Raw genomic sequence first — 16,874 nt, 5'->3', positions numbered from 1 at the left:
CTAAATATATAGTATAAAGCATATAGATTCATCATGAGTTATATAGTTTTAACATACAATATTATATATATTGTAGTATACTATATATAAACTATTATACAAATGTGTCGCGTAATTAGTATTACAGTCAAAAGAAAGCGTGAAAGCTATAATAAATCGTCAGAAAAGGATTGACTATTGTACGCCATGATAGCAAGTTCGAACGTGTCTAAACCACAAAAGACGCGAGGTAGTAATTGTCATAAAACAGAAACTTACGAGTGATTTCGACGATGAACTGTTCGTAATTGAATCAAGACAAGAACTGTGGTGATAATACTGCAGACTTCTGGGGCAGTCAAGCTCTTAATAAAACGTAATCTTGAAAAAACTCTGCTGGAAACTCGGAGTCGTCTACGCGCCTTCCATGGCATCGCACGACTGCGCAGTGCTACTACGAACCGACCAATCAGGTTGAAGCGCTACTTTAGAGGCGCGAGCACTAGGCGCGAAAGTTTGAAACGTTTAAATGACGTCTTGAGCGTAAGTAAGTAATAGGAACTGTTTTTTATCGCGTTTATATAGTTCAATAATTGCATTTGTAATGTAAGTTAAATTTGTAGGTCTTCTAAGAAGAATAATAAACAGGATTGTAGGATGTATAATTGTTTTTATGTTAAGAATAATAATGTAAAGTGAGTGTTTTTACTTTTACAAGATATTTTGTGGTTGAAAATTTAGTGTGACTGGAATTTATTTATTTTTTATCTATTTTCAATTCAAGATTAATAATTCACACATTTTTATATGTAAAAAACATAATATATACTATTTTCTCTTAAGAACAATTTTCTAAATGAAATAAATAAGCAAAAAATAATATATATTATTTAAAAAATGATGTATATTTTTATTGTTGCTTTTTTATTTCTTTCAAATCTTTTCTTTCAAGTGTATATCTATACATATGTTCACTCCTGCTGAGAAGTTTGTAACACTCCTCGCTTTTTAGATAAAACAAAATTTTTCATGGACATGCAGGTGTTACTTTTTTTTTTAATTATAATGAATTACAGTTCTTAAAGCAGTTATGTATGCATTAATTACAGTTAACATAAAAGAAAAATATTACAAGTAAAATATTTATTGACTTACAGAAGATACTGTTTTTTATGCAATCTTAACATGCTCCAAACTTTTGAGCAGAAGTGTACACCAATTAAATAACTTCGTTCACAAGAACATAATACATAGCCACGATTTTCGAGCAAATCAATTACTATTGTAATTCAATACAATAATTGTTCTTTACCTTGTAATTACTCAAAAACGATCAGATTACATATTACGTGTATCGTTATCGTAACAATCGAGCAACACGAAACCGAGTGTTCTTGAATTACGTTCAATAAATAAACGCACCTACCAAATTACCAGAATTCCCGACCACACCTATCCGCTAGAAAATCACAACACAAAATTGGAAACGTCAATCCACTCTAAAATCACTGAAATCGTCCCGACAGCGAGCGCCCCGCAAAATCACGCAAAAAGAAACGTCAGCAGGGAAGGGACATAACAATCGTGAGCAGCAAAAAGCACAGTCGTCCGCCATTACAAAGTAGCAATTACATTTGCCAGCTTTCAGCCAGCGAGATGTGCCAGGGCTCGACGCCGATCGAAGGGCTGTCAATTCGAAATGGAGGCATGATTTCCCTGCGTGAAATCGTCCGGATGCCACGCGTAAAACTGCGAATCGCGGAACGCAGCAGTAAAAGCTGTCGCCTCGTAAATCTGCGGAATGTCATCTATGCAGTTCGGCGGCTGCAGCCGGGGCCATTAACTGCCCCTGACCGAGAAAATGCGTCGGGCGAGGAAGAGCTGGGGGAAAATACGGGAGCAGAAAAACGCGACGTCGTCTGGGAATTACAGCCATGGTCGACGTGGAGCACAGAAAAGGAAAGGCGGCGCAGTTAACGAACGCGACCGTTAATTCGATTCTTCCTTCGCGATAATGTATGGATACAATGCAGCAGGGGGTGTACGCGCTCCCTGAATTTATGGTGATTACGATAAGCCGTGAAAAACCTCACGTATTGCGCCACGTTCCTGTTTGTTAGCTGCTCTAATCTTTGCATCGCTCCAATTTTCGGCGTGTACAATGAAGCAGAGCTGAGGTAGATTGCGATGGAATTTTTTGCATAAATAGATGGAGATGAGAGGATTTTTTTGGATGAAACGATAATGTACATGGTGTGGTGTGCATAGGGTATTTTGATGCAGAAGGTGGAAACACTTGCTCTGATTGGCTTTGATCTCGAGTTACGAGCGAGGTTTGTAATTTGGTAATTCTCTTTAACGAGAGAGGTGATGTAAACTGTTTTTATATTGGGAAGTATGTGAAATATAGGGCTTGGAATGAGTTAAAAATTAGATTAGTACTGGAACTGTGAACATTGTGGAATTATTCCTTGTTATTTCTAAGTGGAAGCCTATTTTGAAGAATAAAGAATGATCCTTCTCTTTATAATCAGTATTTGAAGTATTCTGATTAAGTTACAAGTGTTTCTAATACAAATGTTTCTACTTTCTATTTCCGAAATAACAGCTCCAACCCTCTCTGAACACTGCAACAATGTAGCAGAAACAAATAGCATACAACAAATCCTACGAAATCCCAGTTGCGTGCACCAACGAAATACATCGTCAAGATTTACAGTTTACGTGACAATAAAAGAAAAGAAAGAGATTCTGCGAATTTTACGGGAAGTTCATACAGCGTTAGACAACTATAAACAGCGCTGCTGGTAATAAACTGAAGAATATTTCTTTCTTTGGCTACGAGAACGTTTTACACTAAGTTTTAAGTTCGAATAATCGAGAAAATACCTACAAAGTATATGAATATTAAAATGTTCTTTTCGACACTTGAAATAATAAATAAGAATTCTAAATGAAATTTTTGTTACTAATTTCATTTCTATATTTTTCCATAATTTTAAGGTAACTATACAACATGAAAAATTTAAAATTGAGAGTTGAAAGGAGAGGCACAAACAGTCTTTCTTTCAAAGGAAGAACATCCTTATAAAAACCTTTGAGGTAATTGCTTGCTAGCTCGAGAGAAATCGATACGTGCTTTTCGAAAGCATAAAAAGTCACTCCAAGTAATTGTTATCAATATGGATAATGCTTGTAAGCTGAAGTAGATGCTGGTGTGATAAAAAATGGAGCAAGAAGGACCCACTTTAACTCTTGTAACTTATAATGTTTTACAGCTTGTTATATTCCAACTTACACTTTTTCTTCTATATATTTACTCATTTATAAACATTTTTTCGCTGTTATACCCAAGTTAATTTATTCTAAAATCTTTATCCACTTTCTAAAAAATCAATCATATTTGTAAAAACACTTTAAAGTTAATTCAACTTAAAAATCCTCCCTTCATAACATGTTCACTCATAAAAAATGGAAACTCTGATCCCCATCAAACTGAATTATTATATCGTACAAAAATAAATGTCAAAGAACGTCACTAAACTCAAACCAATGAAACCAAAATCTTCCAGTAAAGAATTATTTTTACTCCAACTGACACAACTTCTGTCCCATTACCCTTTCGAAAAAATTTGAAAACTTCGTGAACCACTTTTGCCCTTTCATAAGTCTCTTTTCAAATCGAACTCGTCAAAGGCCCGCACGTTTCCGTCCCACCGAAATCGATCTGCTTTTCCCTGGGAAACTGTGGAAACTTTTTCCCCATCGCGTCGAGGAAACCGCGCAGCCTGCGAGTCGGTCGCGATATCGGTCCAAGATTCCGATAAGAGCTGGCTCGTAATTTATGACGTATAACAGTCAGGTAGGATGTGTCGGGCGGCAAAAACAAGTCGAATCGATTCGCACTGTGGAACATCCGCAACACGGAATCCGCGCTGAATCGTTTCCCTCTTATCTCTATCCGCTTCGACGGATCGGTCAACAATCGCGTCCCTGATTCAAGAAGGAAGAAGGGAGGAGAAGTTCGGTCAGCTTCCTTGAGGATATTTCTTCCAGGACTTTTCTCGTCACATGCTTTTTCTTCAATTCGATCTTTTCTTTTCTACAGCGACGCGTATGAAAAATATTGACGAATTCCTTGGTCGTACTTTTGAGCCTTCGTTTTGGAATCTGATGCATAATCAGAGAAGAAATATCGTGCATTATTAATATTAAGGCTAGGATTTGGATTAATGTCCTAAGTTGTTTAAGTTTATTAGTTAAATGTTACTTCAAATTTGAAGTAATAATTCTAGAAGCTTTCGTTCAAACTGATAGAAGAGTAATGTTAAGCAAGTTTCAGAATTTTCATAGAGCTCAATGTATGACAAATGTCCCTACTGGAGAAGAATACTGAACTGATATTAAAAATAAAAGGTAATTCAGAATCTCAGAAAGTTTAAAATTTATAATAAAAATATCTTGATAGAGTAGAACACATATTCCCCCAGACATTTTTCTGAAATGTCAAAAGGAGAATCATTCGCGTTTCTCTCCGTAGATCAGATCTACTTAGCCAGATTGGTCATAAATTTGGCTGAAACTTTTACTAGATAATTTTTCATTCATGACCAGTAGTTTCAGTCTGATCCAAGCAGCGCTTGGATGTCATAATTTTTTCCAAAGTACCTGGCTTTGGAGCAGTTTACACGTAAGACCTAAGTTACCTTAATTCTCAGAGGAATCTATTAATTATCTACTTGATAGCTTTTGTAAGGGGAATACAGAACACTTGAACGACCTGAAAAATTTGAGCCATCGTGTTCATCGTATATCTGTTTCAAAGAACTACTTAGAGGATAAGAAAGTGGAAGTGCTGTTTCCTCTCGAACTCAAGTTACATGTTTCAGCTTTTTAGTGGAGCTATCGTCTCGTTCGAGCCAATATTGCCTGATATTATCACTTTACAATACCTTAAGCTTCTTTGGAAGAGTATAAGGCAAATATGCGAGAATGTGGTGACTACCAAGAAATTTTATACCATCTTGACTTCTCCTCGTACAACTTATTCTTCAATATCCCTTTTCCTTCACTTTCATATAAATTACCATCAGTACATTAATAGTAAAAAAGTACCTATCTACTGGTTAAATTAATTAGATCGGTAATTCAGACTTAGATCTATCATTCAACTATTGAATTATTTAATTAGTTTCATTTCTAACTAGAAATATAGTTACTAGTATATTTCCTGTATGATTTTGTGTCCTGATTTTTTTTCTACACATGATTTGAAAGAATGTTAAACCTATACATTACTGAAGTAAAAGAATCTTATTATTTCTTTTAATAGTTGAAAGATTCCTTTAGTTTTCTTTTAAAAAACTGCTCGCAATTTTTATTGAGACATCTCATAAACATGAAACGGAATTTAAATTCCTATCCCGAAGGATCGTTTACATTCTTTATTGCTTTCTGCGCAAACTTTGTTGCCACTCTGATGCACGACCATCGAAGCTCATATGTGTTTCGTATTATATTGCACGTAAACAGGAGTTGACGAAATATGAGATAAAAGGTAAACTGCTACGCAGATCCAAGGGGTTATGATATCAGGACGAAACTGTAATTGAGAGGAACAGAATACGGAAGGTAACAACGCGAGCATGATGGAAAAGAGATCTACGAAGACACGAAGGAAATGAAAATCCAATATCTGCGAGTAGCTGGAGGTCTTGAAGACTAGGCCAGAAAGAATAAAACCTCAAGAGCATCAAGCACGGCTGAAAATAACGCGGGCGGAGAAGCAGCTAAAGTTGAAACACGGTATTAAAAAAAAAGCAACCAGATATAAGTTTCAAATAAATATAAAATAATGAAAACTTGTATCTTCCACTTCTACTCTTCTCCTCTTAAGAAAGTATTTAATATGGTTGCTATTTGCTTTTTACGGGATTTTATTAGAAGAGTTGCTTTTAATTTCTAAAGTAGTGGTTGGTATAATATTTTTTTTAAAAGCTTCTCAGTTAATTTTATGTTTATTTCAGGAATACAGAGATATAATTGTATTATTTTTAGAGATAGATAAGATAGATTTCTCAGCTTCCTTAAAAATAAATTCATTTTTTAGAACAATGTATCTACTCTAAGTCCTAAGAAATTTATCACAGAAAATCAGACATTCATTAAGGGATGTAATTTTTCAATTCATATTTCTATGCTATCTCAATATAAACTTATGACTTGTCATTAATTTGTAGTTTACTACCCTTGCCAAAAGGTTTGCTTTTGCACTTCTTGAAATGTAAAATGCTATTATACAAATATGACATATGGGAATATAGATGGGTTTGGTATTTTACATTTTCAAAATCTACAATATTTTTAAATAATTTCGTACTGCTACGTTTGATTAACTTATCAGTTAATCAGTACTTATCAGTCAGAAATTTGAATATACCTTTCTCAAACCATAGTCAAGATACAGTGTAAAAATAGTACATCTCATAAAATCATGAATGTATTATCAAGCTTGTACATAAACAACACTGTTTACTAATGAACAGTTTATCTCCTCATCTTAAAATAGTTCCTCAGCGCAAAGTCGAAACTCCACAACTTAGATTAAACAAAATCAAACTGCTCGCTGATAAAACAAGTATCAGGAATGTAAGAAAAACCGAGGAGAAGCTGTTCGATTAAGCGACGAAGAACGCGAACGAATTTCCAAGGCGATCGATAAGGTATAAGCGTGAAAAATCCGTCTGTAAAGTTCCCGTGGAAAGCCTCGGGATGCTACCGGAAACGGGGTCGAAGGGAGGCGAAAAGTTCAGAGACGATCGATGGGACACAAGCGCGAAGAATGCACCTCGAAAATTCCTTGAGGAAACATGCAGAGCGTCGAGCCAACGACGTCGCAAGTAGAATGAGATCTTCGACGAGGAACGAAGGAAACTACAAAGGGGAGAATAGGGCGAAAGGGGCAGAAAATGACGAGGAAATAAGTGAAGGAAAAAAAAGAAAAGGAAGGGAGGAGTCGAAGGAATCCAGAGACAAACGTTGGCCCATTGTCGTGAGTGGTTCGCCACCAGAATTTCTGGAAGAACCGTCAGGACACTCGGGACAACTTGGAAGCCTCAAGAATAACGATGATCCCAACACAGTTAGCGATGTGATTTCGTAGACGTCCTCCAACCGAGTCTCATTACGAACCGTTGCAACTGTGGAACAGTTGTGAAAGGATTGAGGCTGCTCGTGAAAATAACAGAACGAGAGGGCGGGGTATTATTTAATTTCCTGAGATACGGGAGAGAAGAATTGAGAGACGGTGAAAGGGAGGCTGGCTTTTCTTTTAATCTAATCTTTTAATTTTAAGTTTGCAAGGAGGATGGATTAACCCTCCAATACACGGGTGAAAGATACTCGTATTATTGCATGGACTGGGCTCTAGTGACATAAAACCTACATTTTTACTAATAGATACAGCTTCATTAGGAACGTCGTTTATATACAAACTACGTATTTAATAATATTTAAATAAATATTTAATTAAAAAAATAAAACATGATAATCCTCATGGATCAGACCCAAACCGTGCACTTAAGGTTAATGGATCAATCTCAATTACTGAGTACTTTGCCCTAGTTACTTAAGATTTAAATGTAAGCTGATACAAAATCTGGAGGTTTTAATATTTTTAATACTCAGGGTAACAATTTCTGTGAAAAATGATGGATTACTATATGAGGCTCAAGTGTGACTAAGTTTAAGCTCAGGATAATTAATTAAACTTCTGCATTGCAAGCTTGAAATTTACACTACAGAATTACAGAACGATTATTATATTTTCACAAACCCCTTCCTCATTTGTCCAGTTAGCGTGTTGAAAGGTACTTAAAAATTGAAGACACTAGCAACAAGGGTAAATGTTTATCCAGCCCGTGCATATTATAAACCACGAAGCCAAACAAAGGACTGCAAGGAGCGTATTTCAAAAAGTTAAAAAGCACAGGAATTTTGACGACGTCATCAAGAAGACAAATTGTTAGAAGTCAAGTGTCTCCCAACAAAAATCCATTGTAGTCGCTTCATTAAATATTTCGACGCAGGAAGCCCTCGCGGGAGCGCAAGTTTGCGTAACTGGGACTATGCTGAAGCGGAAGAGGGAAAAAAATGCGCGCGCTCGGTACAAATTTCGAACGTTCTAGTCGGATTTATCGTCGTGTCCAAGGATTTCCAGTTTAGAGACGATTCCTCTCGCGGCTCAGCCCAACAGGACAACGTTTTATTTTCCGCGTGGTTTTTCCTTCACGGTCGTGTCTGCTTTTACATCTCCTTGCTGGGGAGCGGCTCGCGTCGCGGAGAACCGAGGAGCAACGCGCTCGTAAAAAAGGAAAAAGCGAAGACAGAATATCAGCGAGAGAGAACGCGACTCCCTCGTGCTCGTTAGGCTCGAAAAGGCAATAACTGAGCTCGTAAACGGAGAATAAGTAATGGGGAGACGCGCGATTTTGAAGAGGCTTTCGGCTACGTCGAATGGAATCCTCTTTGGCTGTTGCGAGCTGAAATTTCGAGAGAAAGATGCGAAGGTGGAGACAGAGATTGAATATTTTTCGTATTCTGACGTTTATTTTTTTGAGGGACCAACTGCTGGGAGGAGATTTATGCTTCTGTCAAACTATCCTTCACTTGATGTCACTTGATGCTACTCTAATTATTTTTAGACTTTCCTGACGGTGTTTCGTGTTAACGTACTTCGAAAAAGATTTTTCGCAAGGAGGGTGGATTGCTGAAATTTTCGTTCCAAATTTTTTAATTTTTAAATCGTCAAGGTTTAAAACTCTTAAATATACGTGTTTCTTCAAGCAAAACCTTATTCCTGTTCAAAGCATAACATGTTGCAAATTTTACAGTGGCTGTACACATATGTATGTATATTATATCTGCACCTGAAAGCCAGACAAACCCAAGTCCATTTTTCAAACTTAAGTTTCTCACAGGATCATATTATTTTCTCTTTATTTTGTTAGAATAATAGAAATTTCGTTAAGCTATGTTATAAGTGAAGGAAATTTAATAGTATAAACTACTTTAAACACTATGTTAAGAAATGAATAATCAAATTTCTTTTTTAGCTCTCCTGAAAAGCAGCAAAAAAGAACTTGGTCCACGTTTGCTCTCAGGTACAGATATAATCCTGTATAAATACACTGTGTTTTTAGATTATTCTCTATAACACTTCTAAAAAATTCCACCTGGCCAGACAACAGCTTTCCCATTTAATATCAGTTATTTGAACAAGTTTCGTATGCTCGCGGATCTTCAATCAATATCCACTTGTCCGATACGCAACAGAAATCCATTTCCCTGAAAATTCCGTCAAAAGACCGTTTAGAGTGGCTACAAAACCCCAATGGTTCCAAGGAAGCGAAAAACTCGACGCTGGATGAACACTTTCCTGTTGGTAGCGATCGATGTACCAAAACCAACGAGGGAAATAGAAAGAGGCGCAGAGAAATCGGTTTAAAGCTGCGTAATGGAGAAAGCAGGTAACAGTATTTACCCGCGAACGAAACGCGATATTTCGAGTCCCATGGAATTTACATCTCATCCCTCGAAACGCACCGCGAGATATCACCCCTTGAACTCTTGGAGAGGTCGTAAAGCGTCACAGCTCTCTATCTTCCTCTCTATTAAAGCCTCTGCCCTTCGAGCGCGGCTCGTAACCGATATCATGTTCGATTCGCTCGTATTATGATTATATGGAGGTGATAAAAGACTCGGATTGCTCAGAGTGGCTGTTCTGCAGGGATTGAGTTAGAAATTTGAAGCATACTATCTTCTTGTTATGGAGTCGTCGTTATCATCATTATCCCTTGAAATTATTTTTTTCTGTTGTCGTTTTTAATGAGACATAAACGATTGGAGCATAAATTCGAAGGATGGTGATGTCTTTTATCGATCTGGAATCATTGCTCAATGATGTAAAGAATACAATGAACCATTTAATAGAATTAAATCTGTTTGTTAAAGTATGAACGAAACCATCGCTATTGATCCAAATATCGATACGACGTTCAACTCTTGCACAAAGAAAAAATAGTTTAAGACTTCCTTTCAAGGTTATTAATCATTGCAAAAACATCTGAAACTTCTGTGAAATGTGTCTGACTTGGGACTCATTCTACTTCAGGCGCTAGTAAGATTAGACAGCGAGGGAGTCAGTAGTATAAGCCTCGAGTCAGACACATTTCACACAAATTTCAGACGTCTCTGCAAGGCTTAATAACTCTGAAACGAAGTCTGAGACACAATTTCCTTTATCTTCATTTCCCTCTTATTTTATCACCCAGAAAATGACCACTTAACATTTATGGCATCTTTCATGAAACGCCCTCTATAACTTATCTACCTATTTTTAAATGAAGCACTTCTTCCACATAAAATGTATTTGTATCGAATAGGAATTACCTAGCTCTGAATCGTTTGCATTCGTACTCCGATTTATTCTTTCAAGAGGATTCCTATTCTGGACTGTATCATCGATTTTCACCGCGCCAGCGGTATAACATCGAGCTCCTCGAAAGCTGAACCCGTATTTCGTGGCTCGTTTGGTTATCCAGCCCCGAGCTTGCCGCGGAACGCTGCGATAAATCTCCATGAGCCGGACGGATGTCTATTGTCGCGGCGATCGTGACGAGGTTTTGGCGTCGACGCCGATATTTCGGACGGACGCGGTCCCTACATTGTTTGCCACGTGATCTATTAATTATTAAAGTGATAACGCTGAGCCAGTGTTCCATTTGTCCGTTCCTCTGTGTACCCTGTCCTTTGTGGCAAGAAAAATGCAGGTGCATGAGCTGCTTTGGTGGATTCTGTTGGTACCACTGCTTCATGGGAATTAATTGTCTCGATTCTCGAAGCGGTTGTTTCATTAGCATGAGGGGCAGCCACGCGATATTGTAATGCTTTCCGTGTCACTGGCATAGATTTGATTGTTCCAGATTCCTTTTTACAGTGCTTCAAGGTGGTTCATGATTAGACAGATCTTGCAAAGTCTTCTAAGCAGATTTAAGTAAAGTAGACTTTTGTAAGATCTGTTATTGACCTTTGTAAAATTAACAAAGGTAGTTTGACTACAGTAAGAGTAACTTTATTAAATCTACAAAGTGGATGCTACCTGATGCTATTAAAATCAGACCTGTTGGAGTACTTTTGTAAATTCTACAAGAGTGTTCAACTTCAGCGAAACATCTTTTCCGTCTTATTAAAATAGAAATTAAATAGGAAATGCTAAGAAATGGCTAGAATAAATAGAGAAAAGAAAATGTCGAGAAAGACACTGTCACAGGAAAATAGGTAGCAATAAATTATAGGACTTTTTGCTTTACTAATTTTCTGTGTCTGCACTTGTGATAAAGAAATTACAGCTGATCACAGTCCACAAAACGAATTCGAACGAACTCAAATGAGTTGCAAATTGCTCGCGCTAATTACCGCTGGGACTCGGAAAATTAAACTGTGGAACGTAAAAGCTGACCTAAACTTGAAAAATTCAACTATCAATACATCTTCCTAAATACAGCCACCAGGAATTATTAAACAAGAACTTCGAGTAAATCTCAAAAGCATTAAATTACATTCTAAAGTTACAAAATTAAAAACTGCCAACAGTCTACAGTAATCTTTACTGAATAAATTTCCTAAACGTAGCGGTAAAATTTGATTAAATTTGTACAGCCAGTATCATCCTACATATTGAAATTTGATTTTTCAGGATGTTTAAACTATTTCATCCATAGGATCTGCAATTTTTTCAAATGTACACATGCCAGTGAAATCAATCTTCCGTGGAACGAATATTCCATCGTACACACGGACATATTTTCCAGCGCAACAGGAGCACCCATTCCAAACTCCATTTCATCTTACAGTCATCGTAAATGTACATATAATACCATGCGTAGCTTTGCATAAGGATTCAGCAAAGCTTCCTTCCCCCGGCTTCCTTCACCGTCCCCAGTTTACGAGCAACGATATTTCACCGAAAATAGATCGTATTGTGAGATTCGAGTCTATATGCCGAGTGTATTAGTCAAACATTCCCGACAGGGTTCTATTTCGACTCCATATTTAACGATTTCTATTCTGGAATTCAATTTAGCGGATACAATTGTCAACTGAGCCAGCAAATAAAATCTTGAAGTAAGAAACCAATTTAATTTTTTTGCCTATTTTGTTATACTTATTTGTAATATTAGTTAATATATTTCCTTTAAAAAAACAAGAAAACTGAAGTTCTCATATTTATTCATGAATCTACTTAATTTAGTAAATGATATTGAAATATAATTATGTGCTCAACACTTAAATAGTGAAAGTTGCTAGAAAATTTAGAAAAAGTTGGAATTTATTCTCTCTAAAAATTAGTATTCTAAATACATTGAAAATTCTATAGCTTACTCTCTTTTTAAATAAGAAATGGCAATTTTATTATTTGAAGAGAATTTATTCACACGAAGTTTAATTCTAAACAACAAAGACTAATTGCAAATATTTTCCTTTAGTTTAAAGTGCATCAGGCATTTGTAAGAAAGATTTAACAAATATTTGAATTAGCAATGGTCAGATTTCACTCGAGAAATTTTTTAATTAAAAGAAATTTCAGAATCTCGTACAAGATTTATGCCACAGCACGTTTCACACAAATGCTGGGAATTTTCGTAAGAAAAAATGTTTTTACATGAGTTTGTTTTCACTTCGTTAGCACCCTACGAGCCAAAAGTGTCTCTAATTTCACTGACGCGTTGTTCGCTCGTTTAAGGTTGGAATAAAGCACGAAACGTCGCCTAAGACCTGCCACCAAAATAACAAAGGGACGAAATAACCCATATTAGAGAGTACATAGCACGGAGTCATTAGCTACTTCGACATGTAAATTGGCTAATTGCTCGCGCTCGCTGCGAGGGACGACATTTTACTCTGGAACTGCCGCAGTAGAGGCACTCCAGGCGTGAACAGACTAGCAAGTAGAGAAAAACAATGTGCTCTAGCGAACGAAGCCAGTGGGAAATTTACTTAGTTATTTAGTGGTTCCCCTAATGCTTATACAAAAGCTCCCTTTTATACTCGAAAAGATTTTAAGCGAAGTTGTCTGCAAATCTTTACTCTACAGAATACTGCGAACAAAAAATTGTTAATTCAATAGAAATATTTACAGAGAATTGAAGAAAAAATTAAGACACTGTTTATTTGTTTAATGAAAAAGGCTTCCCTTCCTTAAACTGTTCTAAATTAATACAAGTTCTAAGTGGACAATATATATATTTAGTATCTACCAATAAAAATGAAATAGGTGTATTTATATAACAGATACTTAGAGTGTTCATTTATGGCTTCCTAAAAACTAGAAACCTGCATGTATAAATTTCACGACTCTGCTATGTCTAAGATAGTACTAAATTGTAATTTTAATATAATGAAAGGCAAAAAAGGAATTTCTGAATATTTGACTATTATCGATATCCTAAAGGCTTAAGATATCCTAAATTCCAATTACAGAAAAATTTCGTCCAAAAAATGCGAGTTGCTTCCCATTGTCATCTGTATTGGCTTATCGTCAGTTATCACTTCGCCGTCGTTCGCAGGAAGTTCCGTTACATCGATGAAAAAAGTGCTAAAAAGCGCCACGGTTCGCCAAAGGCGATTAAAACTACCCCATTTAAAGGCAGGCGAGCGGAACGAGGAATCGATCGACCGTTGATTTTGCAGCTGTATTTAGTCAACCGTGTTCGACATTGCCGGTACATGGAATGAATTCTATATTGGCACGTCGAGTACCTTATTTGCCCGAGGAAACAGCAGGAAAAACAAATCGTACTCGACACGTAACTAATTTACCGATTATGATGTATAGAAGAAGTAAGTAATGAAGCAAGAACGAATGCTTGACTGATCAGGTAATATAATTAATAATTAATAATTAATAACTAATAACTAATAATTAATCATTATTCATTAATAATTAATAATTAATTATAACTCAGTAATATATTTTTAAGTCCTTGTATTTTATGTACTGAGCTGTGAAGACATATAGCACTTAATTGCAACCCCCAAATTTCAGTGGAACATATCCTCTTGAACTGTCCTAAATATTCTGAAGTTCGTACTGCGTTTCAAATGAACCAAACCTTAGACAGCAACTACAATAATGGTAAACAATTATCTAATGTTATTCTGTTCTTTCGTAAACTTCAAACGAATCAAACTCTAGATAGCAACTTCAACAATAGTAAACAACTATCTAATGCTATTTCGTTCCTAAAATATTCCTCACTCTAAGAATGAGTTTGAAAAGTGAATTACTCTTAGAGTAATAAGCTCTAAAAGTCACATTATTTCCTTTTACAATATTCGTTGTTAATAACTGAGATGCAGTTCATGCGATATCATAAAATTAATTTGAAAAAGAAAAACATATCACAGATGATGAGAAACAACTATAAAAATATTTGAATCTAATTTGAAATTATTTGAATTAAATATTTTAAATATTTAAAAATTAAAAAATTCAGTATTCAAAATATTTGAAAATTAAAAAATTCAGTATTTTAAATATTAAAAATTTTAAAAGTTATTTTAAATATTTCAAACATTTAAATTAAAATTAATTAGGAAAGAACATATCACTGTTGATGAGAAACAACTCTTTCACTAAATTTTCTTCACTTATTCCTAGACAGTGGTTACACATGTGAATTCCTATTTTAATAAGCATAATAAACGAAACCTAATAATGGAGGGAAATGCTCCTCCAGGGAATAAAGCCCCCTAAAATTGCATATATCGTCGAAAAATCGTTAGCTGAGTCGAGAGGAAAGTTGGAGGATCGTCGAGCAAACAGAAGTTCCAAAGGAGCAGCTGTATTATTCGCAGGAAACGAGGCTAACAGAACGACGAGGAACGTCGCCGTTAGGGAAGAGGAAACGGATACCTCAGCTATGGCGGAAGGCATCGAACAAATCGACGTTTTATGCCGTTCACCGGTATAAATAAAACTCTTTCGCGATCGCAGCCGAAGTTCGATCGTAAAAGACACGATAACGTGTGCGTACGGTCGATCGCTGGAAAAACCTCCCTTCGTGGATAAATTTTCCTACATACCAAACGCACAGCCATGCTCTGACGTTTCCCTTTATTTCCTCGCGTGTCACCAAGACCGTGATTTCAGAGGAATCGCTGACATTAGCGAGTTATCCTAATAAAAACTGCGATAAGGGTGAAATATTTTGTTGAAAACTTGATGGAAGAGAAGGTAAGATATGGGAGATGATCAATTTGACTGGAAACCCTTTAATGATTGTTGGCAGCACTTACAATGCTAACTGCATTTAGAATAAATGCTGCCAACACTCATAGGGTTTCCAACTAATCAAAAAATTAGTTTAAACTAATCACCCTGTATAGGGTGAGTCACGCAGCTGTGTCACCTGAATCTTCTTGTAGACTGTTTATTGTATGAAAAAATGTTTCAAATGTTTCAAACACCTTTCATCTGAAACATTTTTCATACAATAAATAGTCTACAAGAAAATTTAAGCGATACAGTTGCGTGATTCGCCCTGTATTATTTCTGAAAAGATTCAGTTGGAATCAAAGTAACGCAGATTAGAGGAAATGGTAAATTAGATGGAAAAGGGGTCATGTTACCAGTGTTTCGTAGAAACGTCAGGCAAAGCTATGTATGTACTTGAATGAACCATTTTTAGCAATACTGTTTACTATTTACATATGCAGGATGCAGTTATGTAGGGCACTGCTGCGTCAGTATTTTACAGTTTGTAAGTGAACGAGGTCACATATACATATGTTGCATTTCCTTGTGTGGCATGACGTTATGCATTGAAACGATCGCGATGCTAGTATTCTTAGCTATCCTAAAAATATATAGGTAGAGTTCGGTAGCAGCAATGTAACGAGTTTCAACGATTTCTGCGAGTATATTATTTAGCGTCGAGATCCAGGCAGACCTGATTAAGAAATAGAACATGTGACCTCAAACACGTGAACAAGGGATGACGGAGACAGAAACAGATAATAAAATTGGTACACAAAATATACTGCAAAGTAACTTCAGTTAGCCTTCCTTTAATGAAACCAATAATCAAGATTTTTGATGAGACCAGAATTGAATTAGAACCTTGTAAATATTTTTTATTTAGCAATCATGTTCTTCATTCTATAAACAGTATTTCCAATAACTCCTCAACTATCTTAAACAAGTATTTTTTTAAAGATACGAATTAACCACTTGGCAGAACCAGTAATTAAATAATCAACCATGAATACTATTATACTGTCGCGAACACCAACGATTCGACATGCTCGCGACTGGTTACAGTACAAGCACAGACTGGTGATAATCATATTCTAACTATACGCATGGCAATGCTTCGGCCTATAATTACTAGCAGCGAACGATCGATCCCCATAACGTAGCCCATAATATCGCGTCATTATGTCATTACAGTGTTACGTTCTGGTGGCCACGCCATGGAATTCCAGCGCCTTGAGAAATGACCTTAGCAGCTCCTCGAGCCACTACACTTACAGGTGTCTTGAAATCCATTCGTGCTGGAATGAGCCTCGTAAAATTAACCACACTCGGCGTCGTTTTACAGCTCGAGGTTAATCGCAGCTGGCTGCGTTCGGGAAAGTTAAAAAGCAAGTGGAACTTACGACAGGAATGCTTCTCTGTGGAGATATTGTAGCGCGAAGGAGAGATATAAAGCAGTGAGATGGTGGAAAATACTTCCACGATTTAGTACTGGAAGAAATAGTTAACTAATAACAAGTTCAAAGTTTGATGAACACTCAATACAGGTGAAGCTAAAGATGAATTACTTAAGAGGATA

At 36.3% G+C, this 16,874-nt stretch overlaps 2 protein-coding genes across 3 annotated transcripts in view; both read right to left on the bottom strand.

The window, feature by feature from the left end:
- The window catches only part of LOC143182683 (uncharacterized), a 506,678-nt gene that overhangs the window by 344,462 nt on the left and 145,342 nt on the right, over positions 1-16,874 (bottom strand). The gene's annotated exons all lie outside the window — the stretch shown is intronic.
- Positions 1-16,874, bottom strand: part of LOC143182684 (uncharacterized) — a 108,677-nt gene that overhangs the window by 446 nt on the left and 91,357 nt on the right. The window lies entirely within an intron of this gene.

Source organism: Calliopsis andreniformis, chromosome 8 (genome assembly GCF_051401765.1).
Source record: "Calliopsis andreniformis isolate RMS-2024a chromosome 8, iyCalAndr_principal, whole genome shotgun sequence".
NCBI classification, from domain to species: domain Eukaryota; kingdom Metazoa; phylum Arthropoda; class Insecta; order Hymenoptera; family Andrenidae; genus Calliopsis; species Calliopsis andreniformis.
This window is presented reverse-complemented; position numbering and strand designations above follow the sequence as displayed.